The 15,263-nt window shown below is 45.2% G+C and overlaps 1 protein-coding gene across 17 annotated transcripts in view; it reads left to right on the top strand.

The window, feature by feature from the left end:
• Positions 1 to 1,120: 1,120 nt before the first annotated feature.
• Positions 1,121 to 15,263, top strand: part of RALY (RALY heterogeneous nuclear ribonucleoprotein) — a 79,952-nt gene continuing 65,809 nt past the window's right edge. For 2 of the 17 annotated variants that reach the window (XM_027078571.1, XM_027078568.1), the window contains exon 1: positions 1,121 to 1,584. The gene's annotated coding sequence lies outside the window, so the exon portion shown is untranslated. Of the gene's footprint in view, positions 1,585 to 1,611; positions 2,681 to 9,517; positions 11,203 to 15,263 lie in introns of those variants that run through there. The other 15 variants (XM_027078567.1, XM_027078565.1, XM_027078570.1 and 12 more) reach the window with 14 other exon arrangements.

Below are 15,263 nucleotides of genomic sequence, written 5' to 3'. Positions count from 1 at the left end.
AGTGCAGCTATAACTGCTGGTCTGGCAGAGCCAGGCAGGATTCTTTTCAAACTCTGCTTCGTGCTCAGGAATCCAGTCTCTTAGGCAGGTTCTGGGGGAAGTGCTGTGAAAAATACAATCACAGAATCACAGGTCGGACGATGCATGGAGAATTTGTCTTCCTAGAGTTCAGGGAAGTCTACAGCTGAGGACTGAAGGGCTTACCATCCTCGTGTGCTCCGGCTGTTCCGTGGAGGCTGGAACACTGATTTAGGTGAGAGTTCTCGACAGGAGAACTCTATTCAGTAGTGAGGACAAACATCCAGATCCAGATCAAATTATAAAACATTTCTCGCACCCCAAAAGGGTAAAGCTGCTTGAATTTAACCTTTTTCTTTTAGGTGAAAGTGGCACCTCCTCCCCTGACCCGCCCTCACGGAGGCGTCTCCGCCCACTCCCAAAAGGCAGCGTGGATCTTCGCCTTCTCTACTCACCAGGTTCCCCTCAAAGGGAAAGGCCCTGGCGCTCCGTCCCACTTTTTCTCTTCCGCATCCCTCGGGCACCGCCCACCGCCAACTAGTTTGGGCCCCATCTCCAGGCCCCGCCCGCCTCCAGCCCCCTCCCGAACCCCATCGCCCTTTGGGTCACGCCTCCTTCCGGCTCCTCCCCAGAGTGGCCACCTTTGGGCCCCCTCCTCCCGGCTCAGCTTCCGGGCCCGCCTCCTTCTGTCCCGCTTCAGTCTTTCCTCCGTTTGGGGCTTCTCTTCAGCCCCGCCTCCAACACGCCCCGTTAAGGGCCCCTCCTCCCCCAACCTCGCCCGGGCCTCCCTCCACCCTTGACTCCTCCTCTGGGCAGGCCTCCCTTTAGCCCCGCCCACACCCCCTCCTTTCAAGCCCGGCTCTGCGAGGCCGCCAATGTCTTCCATACTTGTCTCGCGCGCCTCTCTTCACTGCATCATCACTCTCTCAGACCCACCCCTCCTTACGCTCGGTTCCAGTGTAAACCAGTCTCTCTTCCCGCCCTAGCCCCGCCTCCTCAGGGTCCCACCTCAGTCCTTCCTCCCTGTCAGGCCCCTCCCCGACCCCTCCTTCCTCTTCTCCCCGCCGTATCTCTGGACCTTTCCAAAGCTAGGTTGAGGGGGTAGGAAGAGCCCCTGCGCCTCGGGGGCCGGGCTGTGTCACGGCGGGGCTGCGGACTCCTCGCGCTTGAGTCGCCAGGCCCGTCTCTGGAGACAGAGGCGGGGGCAGGGGGTGGCGGGGCCAGGGCCGGAGTGGCGGGCGGGGCCGAGTTGAGGGAAGCCGCTCCGGACACCCCCACCCCGGCACGCCTCAGTGGTGCCGGCCAAAGGAAGGACTGGCGACTGCGGGGCTCGCGCCGCTGTCAGTGCGGCGGGGTGCGCGAGCAGCTCGGCGCAGGGTGGACAGAGCAGAGAGAAGCTGAGGGGGCGGTAGCGGCGGCAGCGACTCCCGCGCGTGTATTCAGTTCCTCACGCTGCGGCCGGGGCCGCCTTCTTCCTCCCTCCCTCGCTCCCTCCCTTCCGCCCCCGAGTGCGGCGGCACCGCCTCCTTCCGCGCCGCGCGGCTTCCTCCAGACCTCTCAGGGCGGGTGAGTGGGGGCCGCGGGCGTCTCCTTAAAGGTGTGGGGAGGGGGTGCTCCTTGTTCCTTTTCGGTCACCCACTTCTTCGCGCCGGTCGCTGCCTATTTTTAGAAACTCTTTTTTTCGGCCGTTCGGGGAGTCCCGGGAGCCGGAGTAACTCCCGGCACCCTGCCCCCGCACCTTCTCTCCACCCGGGCCTGCCGCCCTGGGTCCCGGCAGCCCTGGCGTTCCTTGCCCGCCTCCTCCCCGCGGGTCGGACCTGGGCCGGGAGTTGGCGGGGTGGGCCCGCGCCCGCTCGGAAGTTGGAGTCTTTTGTGTTCGCGCCCCGCCCCGCCCGGCGAGGGGAGGAGGGGGGAGCGGAGGCCGCGCTGGGGAGGCCTCGGGCGGGCCGGGTCCCGGCTCTGGCCTCGGCCCCGGGTTTCTTCCGGCTCTCCCTCTCGGGCTGGGTCTGCGGGTTCCCGGAGGCGATCAAAACTGGTCCCGCCTCGCTCCCTACTGGCCTGAGCGCCTCCTCGGCCCCCCTTTCCCGGTCCTGGGCTTGTTGCACACCTTGGGCTCATAGAGGAACAACAGCAGGCCCTCGAGCTGGGGCCGTGTTACGCGCTTCACGCAGCCTTTTCGCCGCCGAGCCTCAGTTTGCCTTTCAGTGAACAGGGAGAAAGAATGTCGCCTCGCAGGGTGTTTGTGGATTCAGGGAGGAAACTAATGTGTGCGAGAAGTGTTTAATGCCAACAGGTAACATTTAATGGACTTGACTCAGGAACTTCGCAAGCCTTATTTCATAGAATGCTCACGACGGCCTTCTGAGGTTATCCCCATTTACAAAAGCAGCAATCAAGGCGCAGAGAGGTTAAGTAATGTGTTCTAAATCACAGGTAGGAGCCACAGAAGTGTGAAGCCGTGGTGCTGGTACCTGTTATTTATTTCTTAGTGTGAACTTGTGTAATCTCTTAGTGCAGAACCGATTTTGAGTCACATCGTTAGTTGGGATACCTAACTAACTCCGTTCTCCCTGATTCCTTGCCCGTTAGAAGCTGATGGATGCAGAGGACTCCAGATCTCAAGCACAACTGAAGTTCCCTGGGGTTTTGGCTCAGGGAAGGTGTAAGTCATTTAAAGCAGTGAGGTTCATCCGTTTTTTGTTTTTTGTGGCTTGTTCCTCCCACCAAACCTTGCTTGTTCTCTATAGGGTTTAGATTTATAGCTCCTGGTTGGGGGAGGGGGAGCAGAAAGTGGTTCAAGTCAATTGCTTCAACTCCCTGCCTTCAAATAGAGATTTATTTCTCTTATTTTCAGATAAGGCCCAGAGGGGTAAAAGTGAACTAAAATTAACTTTGGTAAGTGTTCTAGTTTTCCAGTGTGTTTGATCCCTGGTGTCTAAAGATCAGGCAGGGGAGTTCCTAGGCCAGCTCTTGCCATGTCTCCTGATGTGTGCTTTAGTTCTTTGGAGTCTGGAGGTCTGCTGTACTCTCCCCTTTCCAAGATTCTGGATTTAAAAGTAGTGGTATGTAGGACCTGGAAGGGGTCTTATCTGGTCTAACTTTTTTTATCTGCCTTTTCCCTCTTTCCTGTTAACTGAATCTTGGAAGGGGGAAGTAAGTTGTCTAAATTCACAGACTGCTTTAGTGACAGAATCACAACTGGAATTCCAGTCTTCTGACTTCCAGTGCAGTAATATTTTTATTTCTACTGTACTCTGCCACCTTTTGAAAGGGCACTAAACTACTTATTCAGGTCTGAAGACCAAGAATCCCAAGTAACTTGAAATCACAAAGAAGTTGTTTAGTCCCAGCATTAAAAGGAGGCCAGGTTTTGTGCACAGGAGTACCAGTTCTCATAAGTCACCACTGTTATTTTATAGTACTTTATTTATGGTTTATAGTTTTGTTTTATAACTGTTACCTGATTTCATTTCTCATCCAGTTCTGTGAGGGAACTCTCAGAGTTTGGTTTATATCTCCTTTTTACAACTCTAATTGAGAATTAAGACATAGCAAGGTTAGGGCACTTGCCTTACTTAGATCACTGGATTAACAAGTGGTGAGTACAGGGCATCTCTCATGGACAAAGGATTTCATTTGATGTGGCATCATGAACTCAGTCACTCATTGTGGCTCTCTGAGCCTCAGTTTCCTTATCTGTAAACTATCACAGGGTTGGGTGGGGACTATGAAAAAATGGCTATGAAAGTGCATTGTAGTAGTAGGCTAACATTTATTAAGTACTTTCCATGTACCAGTCACTGGATTAAGGACTTTCTATGGAGTATCTCATTTAGTCCTCAGAGCTACTGTATGAATTAGGTATATTATTAAATTCCTTTTGCAGAAGAAGAAACAGGATTAGAGAGGTTACATGACTTGCTCAGGATCATGTAATTGATAACTGCAGACAATATAACTTTAAAGCTGGTATGCTTTTAATTTATTTTTTTGTAAAAATACATGTAAGATAAAATTTACTATTTTAACTATTTTTAAATGTACAGTTCTGTGGCGTTAAATATATTCACATCGTTGTGCAACCATCACTACCATCCGTGTCTAGAACTTTTTCATCTTCCTCAGCTGAAACTCTGTATAAACACTTCCTCTCCTCTCCCTCCTGGCAATCATCATTCTATTTTCTGTCCTTGTGAATTTGACTACTCTAGGTACTTCATGTAAATGGAATCATACAATATTTGTCCTTTTGTGACTGGCAAAGCTGGTACTCTTAGTGCCTCCCTTAAGCCCTAGGTGCTCTGAAAATGCAAAATGATTATTAGTTCTCATCTGCAGTAAGGTGTGGCATGCAGCTCCAGAGCAAGAACCTAGGCCTGGCTGTACCACTCTGGTTAAGCCTCCCCCCCCCCCCACCTTTGCCCCTTCTGTATCTTCCAAAGGGAACTCCTGCTCTTGAAATAGAACTCAGAGGACTCCCCACCCTTGCTTTGTTTGCATCTTCCTTTCTGGCTGTCCTGGGTTTGGGCATATGGGACTGTAGTGATCAACAATAGCAGTGCTGTGACAGCAGCTTGGATCAGAACTACTCAGGATGATTAAATGGATTATCTTTATGAAATGCTCCCTCTTTGTGCCCTCCTCTTTCCATTAAGGCACACAAGAGCGATTAGCTTTTGGGTTCCTAGAGGGTATTTATGGCTCCTCATTGCTTGCAGGTAGTTAAGATGGGATTAAATGCTGCATTTAGTCTTTCAAAATTCCCTTTGTTTTGACTACTTCTGTGTCTTTGTGTGTTTTGGGTGGTGTGGTGGTGGGATGTGGTGTTTATGTTTGTGAAGTGTAGTTGGAATTTTGTCATGATGCCAGCAGGGGGTTGGGATGGGAGGTGTTCCAGAGATGGATAATAGGGCAACAAACACAGATCTGAGTATGTTGCACTTTCCTTAAAAATCTGATGGCCCAACATTGCCTACATATTAAAGTTTAAACCCCTGAGTGTGATAATAAGGTCAGAGTGTATTGAAATGTTTATTGGATAGAATCTTGTAGTTGAGGGACTTAAAATCATGTAGACCAGCCAGCCACCCAGCCAACATTTGAATAGGCTACCCGTTGAGATTCTGTTTCATTGGGCACCACATTATTGGAAAATTTTCCATTTACAGAACAGTTATTAAACATCTGCTCCGCACTGTACTAAGCTTGGAAATTTGGGTGTCTCAGGGGGAAGACAGGCAAGGAAACAGGCAGCGTGGGAAGTGTTGTGACAGGAACAAGCACCATGAGAGCACGGAGGAATGGAACTAACCCAGCCTTGGAGGGTCAGGGTGGGGTGGTTCATTGGAGAAATTGGCTAGGCCTAGACCTCAGAGAAAAGACTAAGCTAGGAAAAGAGGAGATTTGGGGAGCTGAGGAGGAGACAGGTAAGACTGTTCTAGGCAGAAGGGAATAGCAAGTCTAGAGATGGTGGTGGTAATAGGTGAGACTTTTGGCCATTTACTATATCTACCAGATGCCATTTTAAGCATTTAATGTGTGTTAACTCATTTCTTTCCATAACCATCTTGAGGGGTACATACTGTTATAATTCCCATTCTGTAGGTGAGGAAGCAAACCCAGAGGGGTTAAGTAAGTTTCTTAAGATTTCTGGGTGGAGCATGAAGCATGAGATGGGTGATGTAGCAAAAGATGAGACTGGCAAGGTGGGCAGAGCAGAGGCCAAGTCATGAAAGGCCCTTATTGCCCAGGTTGAAGAGTTTGGACTTCATTTTGGTGAGGGGACCATGATCCTGTATGCATTTTAGAAGGATATCAGTGGCTCTTTGGGGAGTGGATTGGAGGGCTAGAGCACCATGGGCAAAGAGACCAGTTAGGAGGCTTTTGCAGTAATGCAGGTAAGAGGTGATGGTGTTTCCAATGAAGGGTGTGTGTGTGTGTGTGTGTGTGTGTGTGTGTGTGTGTAGAAAAGAAGATGGAATTAAGTTGTGAGACACTATCAAAGATTGTTGGCGTGGAGGGTAAGGAAGAAATCAAGGAACACTTCTAGATTTCTACCTGGTGCAGTTGTATAGATGGGGATGCAGTTTATTGAGGTGAGGACACAGGAGAAGGTGGGGGGAAGATTTCTCATGCAGGGTCTTATTACATCTGCTTTCATTTACCTTCATCCAGTTATTGATCATAGTTCTCCAAGGGGAGGAGAGGGGAAACAGGGGTGAGGGAGAGTATGGCACAGCAAATTTGATAACTATCCCTGGCTAAACTGTTGTAGACACTAGTTTTGGAAAGGAGGAAATAATTAGAACCTAGACATTCCAGACCTTGCACAGCTCTGAAGACTGCTTATGTTAAAGTCAAGGAAAGCTTATGTTTTCTCCAGACAACATTCTTTGGCATTGCTCTCCCCATGTGCTAGTGTCCCTCTGTAATTCACCTCTGCTTACTCTGCTAGGCACTGAGAAAGCAAAGATGAATAAAACATAGCTTGAGAAGCTTGCATTCAAAAGGGCAGCAGATCTCAGCTTAGGTACTGTAGTGGAGGGGAGAGAGTGGGGTGGGACAGGATGGGGAGGGACTAAGAAGGATTCTTATTATGGGCAGGAGTCAGGAGACTCTGCTCTGTGTGCCAGTCTTTTCCTCAGGTGGCAAAAGTCTACACCTACTCAAAGGGCCAGGTTTATTCATTTGAATAATGATGAAAAATAATGACTAGATGACCCCCAGGGTCCCTTCTAGCAATAACATTTTATAATTCTAGATGATGATTCAGACAGTATATCTCTTGGAGAGGTATTTTCTTCCTTTCTTTTCCCTCCCGCTTCCTCTTCCTCCCTTTTCTTCCTTAGGCAGTAGTAGGGATGTCGGGGTGGAGATAGGGTTTTCACATGAGTGTCTGTTAAAAACCTAGTTTTATTCAGTTTTAGCTTTATGTATAAAATGTACAACTGGAGGAGAGATGATGGCAGTAGTAATATTAGCTTGCTGTCCTACAACTGACCCCTGGGTACTGTAAGGAAAGTTTCAGACCCATGATGGATGCAGCTCACAGACTCTCAGGACTAGAGAGAAAGGGGCAGTAGGATAAACTGGGAGCCTAGTCATGAGCCTGAGGATAGTTGGTCTGGTCCCTGCTACTAATAATTCAGTGTATGGGCTTGGCCAAGCCCCTTTCCTTCTCTGGCCCTGTTGCTTCATAAAATAATCAGGGGGCCAAAGGGTGAGCCCTGGGTACAGAAAAAGGATTGGAAGTTCCTCTCTAATGAGGAATAATTATTGAATAACTAGAGACAGGCATCTGCCCAAGTATTGCTAGTTATGTCTTCTGGCTGTTTCTACAGCCCTTCTTTTTTCCTCAGTCTTTCTGTCACTTCATAATGGCCTCCATATGAATAAATCTGCTGTGCCTCCTGGGAGGAGGGGAGGAAGGTTGGGATATTATCTCTGGGTTCTGGTCTACATCCCCAACGAGCCGTTCAGGCTGCCTACTGCCCCCTGCTCTCCATGCTGGGGTAGGGGTCGGGAGTTTTTGGTTGAATACTCAGGTTTTCTTAGGCTCAGACATATGTATTTGGAGTGCTCCACTGACTAAAGTGCCAATCTGGCCATCCTCCCAACATGCCCAGTGCAGTTCCACTGGGGGGGAATAGCATTCAGTGGGCCTTTGATGCTTGCCAAACTCATGTTAATTGTAATTACCTATTACTCCCTGGGATCTCAGTCTTCCTGTCTGTAAAACAAGGGGGTTGGGCTGATGTCTGGTTTTATGGGAGTGGCTTGAGAATTCATTTCTGGAAGAAGAAGGGGCTTTGTTAGAGTATTGAGAGTATCTCACAGGGTTAAATTCTGGGTTCGCAGATACCTTTCAGTATATAAAGAGATGGATATTGCTTTTTAGAGTGGACAGATTGCTGAAAAATTGCTTGTGAGATGAATTTACCAAATTGTCTACTGAGTTCCATTATAAACGTGGAGCTGTTGTCCCATTGGACAAACTTGGAGTCCAAGACTAAAAAGTTATATTTAAATATGTAGCAAACTGTTTAAAATCATAGGATAAAAGGAAAAAAAAAAAACAACACTATAAGATTCCCAAACACCACTAGGACTGGAAAAACACTAGACCAGAAATTTGCATTTCCTTAGAGCTTTGGCTTTATGAGGTAGATACTCTGCTGTGGTTACCTGGCCCTTGAAATGCCATCTGTAGAGACTGAAGAGTTCTGTTTATTTGTCAAGGTAAGAATCATTGCCTTATTCCAAGTAAGTATTCTCATTTACAAGGTCAGATTTACAACCTGGTCAACCTATTGTTGGCCAGGTTTTCTTCATTCCAGAGGCATTTATCTGGTATTTAGCTATCTCCTGTTTGTTTGTTTTATTAAGGATTTCACTAAGCCTAGTTAACGTGTTTGCATGGTGTCTGTTGATCTGTTTGTCTAGTTTCCTTTGTAATTCTTTGTGCTAGTGAAAGCAAGCTGAGCAGTAGATTTAAAAGAATCATTTCCATAACTCATTATTTCTCTGGGTCTGGGTTTCCTTTCTGGAAGGTATGATCATGCTACACTGAGAAGTCAAATGTTGTTTGCTGCTTACACAGACCGTGTTAAGGCTTTGGGACTTTGTTCTTCCAGATAGTTGTAAGCTGACACTGAGGAATGGTGCTTTCAATATAATGATAGCTGTGCCTGAATCAGTTGAACACAAGAATAACTTTTCTTCATACCTTAAAGACTCACCCTAAATTGATTTTTCACACCAATTAAAGTTAACTAAAATTAGGGTGTTAGGTAGAGTTACCATGCTAAGTAGGTTACCTAGCTGCTGTAGTAAGGTTGGAAGTCCAACTGCTTTCCATCCCTAAGTTCAACCATTTGTTCTAGGAATTTGGAGTACCTACTATGTGTTCTCCCTATGGAGAACATACAAACCAAACAATACATGATTCCTGCCCTCAGATTACATTCAGTCTGGAGAGAGAGACAGATAAGTACAGCAGGTCCTAGCTTATTCTTACCCGTGCTTCCTTGGCCTGTATGTTTTGGTTGAGGGTTCAGACTGGAAATGGCAGAATTGATGGATGTATCACTAGGCAAGGAGACCTATTTGAGTATCTGACTTCCAGTGTTCCAATTTGGTTTTGGCCTTCCTTCCTTCTCTTCCTTTCTTCTGCCTGTTATCTAGATTTTCTTCTCTATTGCTGACGTGTCCAGCAGCCAGTGTGTAAAGTCAAGAACCTTAGGGTAGGGGACAGCATTGTCCTTCAGGTTTGGGTGTCCAGACATCTGCCTAGTGCTTTCTCTATTCTTCTCACATCAGTTCTTTGGCTGGTTTCCAGAAAGGGTTGATATTGTCTAGCTTCTTATTTAGGAATGAAGAAAATTGTTTCATATTAAATTAAATTTTATACTCAGTTTTGAAATAAAATAGCTATTTTGCTTGCAAATGGAATTATTTGAGGTGTGGTTTCTGGCATTTTTTTGACTATGCTGCACAGCCTGTGGGATCTTAGTTCCCGAGCAGTTATTGAACCCAGGCCCTCAGCAGTGAGAGCATGGAGTCCTAGCCACTGGACCGCCGGGGTTTCCCATTTGGTCAGTTTTTGACTTACTAATTATGACTAAATTGTGGTTCTTGAAGCCCATTGCTGCTATCTCCGCCAGCCTTCTTTGAATGCTTTGCAGCATGGAGCCCTAGGAAATGGAGGGAACGTTGAGGTTACCCTGTCTTGAAGGGCTCTTCCTCTTCCCTTGTCCCTATTCTCAAAAAAAAAGTGTTATTTGGGATGCTGTGTTGTGCTCATGATTTCTTCCAACAATTTCGCATTGCCTGGGAGGTCTAGAAGAAGAGGAAATACGCCTGTGTTCGTCCTCAAAGGTTGGGGACAATATTGAGATCAATTTGGCCAAACTGTATGGAGCCCACTGAGTCCTCCCTTGGTGCTGTGAGGGATGAAAATGTGTAAAGCATACTCTTGTCTTCAGGGAACCTGTGGTCTCTTTGGGGAGACAAGGTAATCATGAAGTTGTAGCTGATAATAAGGCAGTTTGGTGTAGAGAGCTTGGTTTGGAAGACTAAGGTCTTACTCTTGTTCCCTGGAACTAATTTGGCCAGGAAAACTGGAATAAGTCATTTTCCCCTCTCTGAACCTCCATATTCTCATCTATAAAATGGGGTTAATAATCTGTATCTTGCCTTCCTCACAGTGTTATTGTGAAGAGCAAGTTAGATGTTACTAAAAGTGCATTATAAAACCAGATGATGCAATTTATATGTGAAGAATTCATGAGTCATTTGTCAGAGGTAATAGGTAAATAGCAGAGTTTTCTATAGAAGGGGAGATCTCTTTGGGCTGGGGTGATCAGGAAGAGTGGTCTGGACCAGTCTTGGGATTGGGAGAAAGAATGCTAGAAGCATTTAGACAGAGGCAATGATGGAGCAAAGGACTATAGGCAGAACTGTTAAGGGGCAGCAGTGAGTGTTTTAGGTTTAGTAGTTATTGACAAACAGTTTTCAGAAGCATACCAGATCAAATTCTCATCAGCTATGTATGAGAGAATTCCTTTTGCTCCATGTCCTTGTCAACAGTTAGCATTATCTTTTTATTTTATGTCATTCTTGTTGGAGTGTAGTTAGAGAAGTGAATTGTAAGAACCACGATAGGAACTCTCAGGTGGTACCATACAGGGGTAAAGTGATTGGTAAGTTCAGAGGAGGGAGAGATTGCTTCATTTGTGGGTGTGTGGTGCCTAGGGAACATCTATGGAGGACTGAGCATTTGAGCTGGGCCTTGTAGGATAAGGACAGTGACCATGTATTATCTAGGACCATCCCAATGTCTAATATTCTGTCTTGCTGTGCTTATAAATTATGAAACACCAATATTTTTATGTCTTGGCCAAATCTCACAGACTACCCAGAAGCAGCGCCCGGATATCTTTTCTCAGTTGCAGTGCTTCTCTCTCCTCCCACTTTGTTTCCAGAAAGTATGATCACAGGAGATTTAGGCTCCAGAGATGGAGAGAGGACATTCTGTGCAACGGGAACAACTTGAGCGGAAACACAGATGAGCAACTAGATCAAGCGGCATCCATATTCCAGCTAATGAGCAGAGTGGGGAGGACATGTCCCATAATTTGGGGGTTGGTGATACCTTCTCATAGTCTCCTGGAGCAGGTGGAAAAGGTAATAATGTACTCAAGCCAATTTGTATTTAAATTGATAGGATGAGAATGACCCCTTTGCCTATAATTACATCATTTCGGGGAAGAAATTAATCCAGCAAACAGTCATACTTGAATTATGTCGAAAGAGAGTTTGTCTTCTCTTAAAATGGAGGGGGAGGAAGGGGAACGCCAGGACCTAAAGAACTTAGTCTCTCAGCACTCATCTATTACTTGTATATTTGCTTGGAAAAATTACCATTTCTTTGTCAGCTTTTATCCTGCCTGGTAGACCCTAGCTGGGTGTTTATTTTCTGTAGTTTTACCAAATCACTTGAAGGCTGGTGTGAACACTGATCATGTCTTAGAGTCTTTCTTCTTTGTTCTGTCAGCAAATACTAGAAAATGTACCTTAAATTACCTGTTTTTGGGAAACAGGGTGGCCCTGCCTGCTCCCACAGAGGCATGTTAAACATTAGTCAGCTCCTGAACCTGTGTTAGGTCCTGGGGTATTTGTCAGGGGACACTGGGGGTGTTAGAGCTGCCAGTGGGGACATTGACCAGAGGGTATCTAGGCCTTCTGTCAAGGAGACTTGTCAAGTACTTGATTAAAAATCTGACCTGGGTTCTAGACCTAACTCTGCCATTTATATTAATAATAGCTGCCATGGGACTTCCCTGATGGCGCAGTGGTTAAGAATCCGCTTGCCAATGCAGGGGACACGGGTTCAAGCCCTGGTCCGGGAAAATCCCACATGCTGCGGAGCAACTAAGTCCATGTGCCACAACTACTGAGCCTACGCTCTAGAGCTCACAAGCCACAACTACTGAGCCTGTGTGCCACAACTACTGAAGCCCATGTGCCTAGAGCCTGTGCTCTGCGACAAGAGAAGCCACCGCAGTGAGGAACCCCCGCTCATCACAACTAGAGGAAGCCTGCACGCAGCAACAAAGACCCAACGCAGCCAAGAAAAAAAAAGCTGCCATGACTTGGGTGCCCACTGTGTTGAGATAGCATATTGGTGCCTTGTGTTCATACTAATAGAGCTGATATTTACTGACGGTTACTATGTGCTGAGAGCCCTTTTGTGTGTGTGTGTGTGTGTGTGTAACCTTTATAATATAAATTTATATATAATCTTAAGGCATATCTTATATGTAAAATTAATGTATAAGACAGACATTTCATATAAAGTTTCAACATATTGTATATGTTGTGTATACATATACAATTGTATATATTGTATATAATTTGTATATATTGTATATATATAGTATATAATTTAAATATAATATACCTAAGTATATATTAAAAATCATTCTTACCTCAACCATAAAAAGTAGGTTCTGTTGTTCCACATCATATAGGTAAGAAACTGAGATACCAGTAGGTTAAGAAATATGCCCATAGTCACACTGCTAGTAAATGGAGTTGCCAGGATTTAAACCTAACCAAATCTTCTTTTTTAATATGGAAAATTTCAAACATATACAAAGTAGACAGAATAGGTTAATGAAGCATGATGTACCCATCATTCAGCTTCAGTAGTTATCTATTCATGGTCAATCTTATTTCATTTATACCCTTACATACTTCTCATCCTGTGCTTTGAAACGTGGGTATGATATTTTGTCCTTAAGTATTTCACAATGTATTTTTTTTAATTTTTAAACTTTTTATTGTCGTAAAGTATATGTAATATAAAAGTTACCATTTTAGTTATATAGTTCAGTGGCATTCAGTATGTTCACATCATTGTGCAACCATCACCGCTCTAGATACTTCTTTTGTTAAAAAGCTTTCACAGTGTATTTTTAAAATTATTTATTTATTTATATTTTGGCTGTGTTGGGTCTTTGCTGCTGTGCAGCAAGCGGGGGCTTCTCTTCATTGTGGTGTGCGGACTTCTCATTGTGGTGGCTTCTCTTGTTGTGGAGCATGGGTTCTAGCATGTGGGCTTCAGTAGTTGTGGCATGCGGGCTTGGTACTTGTGGCTCGCAGGCTCTAGAGCGCAGGCGCAGTAGTTGTGGTACACGGGCTCAGTTGCTCCGTAGCATGTGGGATCTTCCTGGACCAGGGCTCGAACCCGTGTCCCCTGCATTGGCAGGCGGATTCTTAACCACTGCGCCACCAGGGAAGTCCCACAATATATTTCTGAAAGATGATTTTTTAAAACACAACCATTATCACATAATAAAATTTAACAATTCCTTAATACCATCAAAATCCAGATTGTGTTCGAATTTCCCATTGTCTTATAAATGGCACAATCTTATTTTTACAGTTTGACTTAGGATTTACATAAGGTCCATACATTGTAATTGGTTGTTATGTCTTTTAAGTCTTTTTTAATTATAAGTTCATCTTTTTCCCCTTTTATTTGTTGAAGGAGTTGGATTGTTTTTCCTGTAGAAATTTGCTCATTGCAGATCTGTGGTTTGTTTAATATGTTTCTCTGTCCTCTGTGTTTCCTGTAGATTTGTGGTTGTATCTAGAGGTCAGTATCTCTTAATCCTCATAGCAGCCCTACAAAAATAGGTATTCTTATTTTGCAGACGAGAAAACAGACTGAGAAAGGTTGGGTAACTTGCCCAGGGCCTCACAGCAACCATGGATTTGAACAGACCTTCTTGCCTTCAAAACCTATGCTCTTTTCTTTTCACCGTTCATCCATTCTGTGAGCTTAAGCAAATCATTTTCAGTTCTCTGGGCCTTAGTTTCTTTGTGTGCATTGAGAGCTCTTACAGAAGTAGTGTTCTGTGTCCCTGTGACCATTTTAGTGCCCACCATTTGACGGCATGATACTAGATGCTGTGGGTGATACTCATATGAATAAGACTGTTTTCAAGGAGCACGTAGTCAGCCAGGGACTGAGGACCATACCCTGTTTCAGACATGGAGCCTATTTTGGCCATTGCGGGGCTATAGGATCCTTAATCCCCCATAGGATTCCTAACTAACCTCCCTACATCCTGTCTTGCCCTCTCTCAAGCCATGCCCCTCTCTGCTGCCAGTTGCCTTTTCCTAAAAACCATTTTTGTTGTGTTCTCCCTGCTCATAAATCCAGCTTGAGGGATCTGATAAATAAGAAAAGTTTTTCCAGCAATAAACCTTCCCTCCTTGGATTGAGTTGCTATTTCAAGGGCAGCTAGTCTTTTTTCTTTTCTATTTGGCAAAGGTATTATTGCTTTTATGGAAATGGAATCTGGAGATGGTAGAATAATGATGGAGTGAAGCATGGGGAATGCCATCTTGATTCAGGGGAGTGCATACATTTAGCATTGTACTGTTTACTCCCAAGAACATCCGACCGTAATGGGGCAATTGTGCTGTTTTGCAAAGAAAAGGAACTTTTAGTTGTGGAGTCCAGGGAGAAGACTCTTAAAGGTATCCTTTTGAGATACCTTCATCTTATTTCTGAACCTTCATCTTATTGGCTAACCAAGCCATTAAAATGAATGTGTTATATAGGAATAGAGTCAAGCAGAGCAGTGTTTTCGGTCTGTAGTAATTTGGGTGGCAGACAGGTGGCATTGGGGTCCAGGTTGATGTACAACTGATACAGGTAGTGAAGTCAAAAGTCAGGAGAAGTAAAGTTTAGGGCATTTGTATCACTGGAGTGCCTTGCATATAATAGTTACCTAATATCTTTTTAGAGTCTTTAAAAAAAATACTTTGACAGTGGATCAAGCCAGAGGAGAAGGCTGTGAAATCATGGATTCTAAAGCTCAGGAGCCAAGTGATCCAGGACCCTGGATAGCTCCTTGGAAAAGCAATTCCTCTGACAAAAGTTAAAGAGTACTTAAGGGACTCCTAAGTCCTTTCTGTTCCAGATCTTTTCAGAGGATCTTACGCTCTGGATCAGAGGTTGCAGACTGGCAGGTCTTGGATTGTGTCTAGCCTGAACTGTATTTATTTTGAGTTGGACCCCAGCCTGGGAACATTAGGGTTTTCAGTGGAGATACTATGTATGAGATCAGAGGCCTGGGCATGTGGGCTATGAGGGTGAGTGATTTCTCCTGAAGAGGGAGTAGGATTTTTTTTTTTTTTTTTTTTTTGCGGTACGTGGGCCTCTCACTGCT

The sequence above is a fragment of the Aethalodelphis obliquidens genome, unplaced genomic scaffold, assembly GCF_003676395.1.
Source record: "Aethalodelphis obliquidens isolate GAN/ISIS:26980383/991018 unplaced genomic scaffold, ASM367639v1 scaffold42, whole genome shotgun sequence".
In the NCBI taxonomy this organism is placed as follows: Eukaryota; Metazoa; Chordata; class Mammalia; order Artiodactyla; family Delphinidae; genus Aethalodelphis; species Aethalodelphis obliquidens.
The sequence above is the reverse complement of the archived record's forward strand: the minus strand, read 5'-3'. Positions and strand labels throughout refer to the sequence as shown.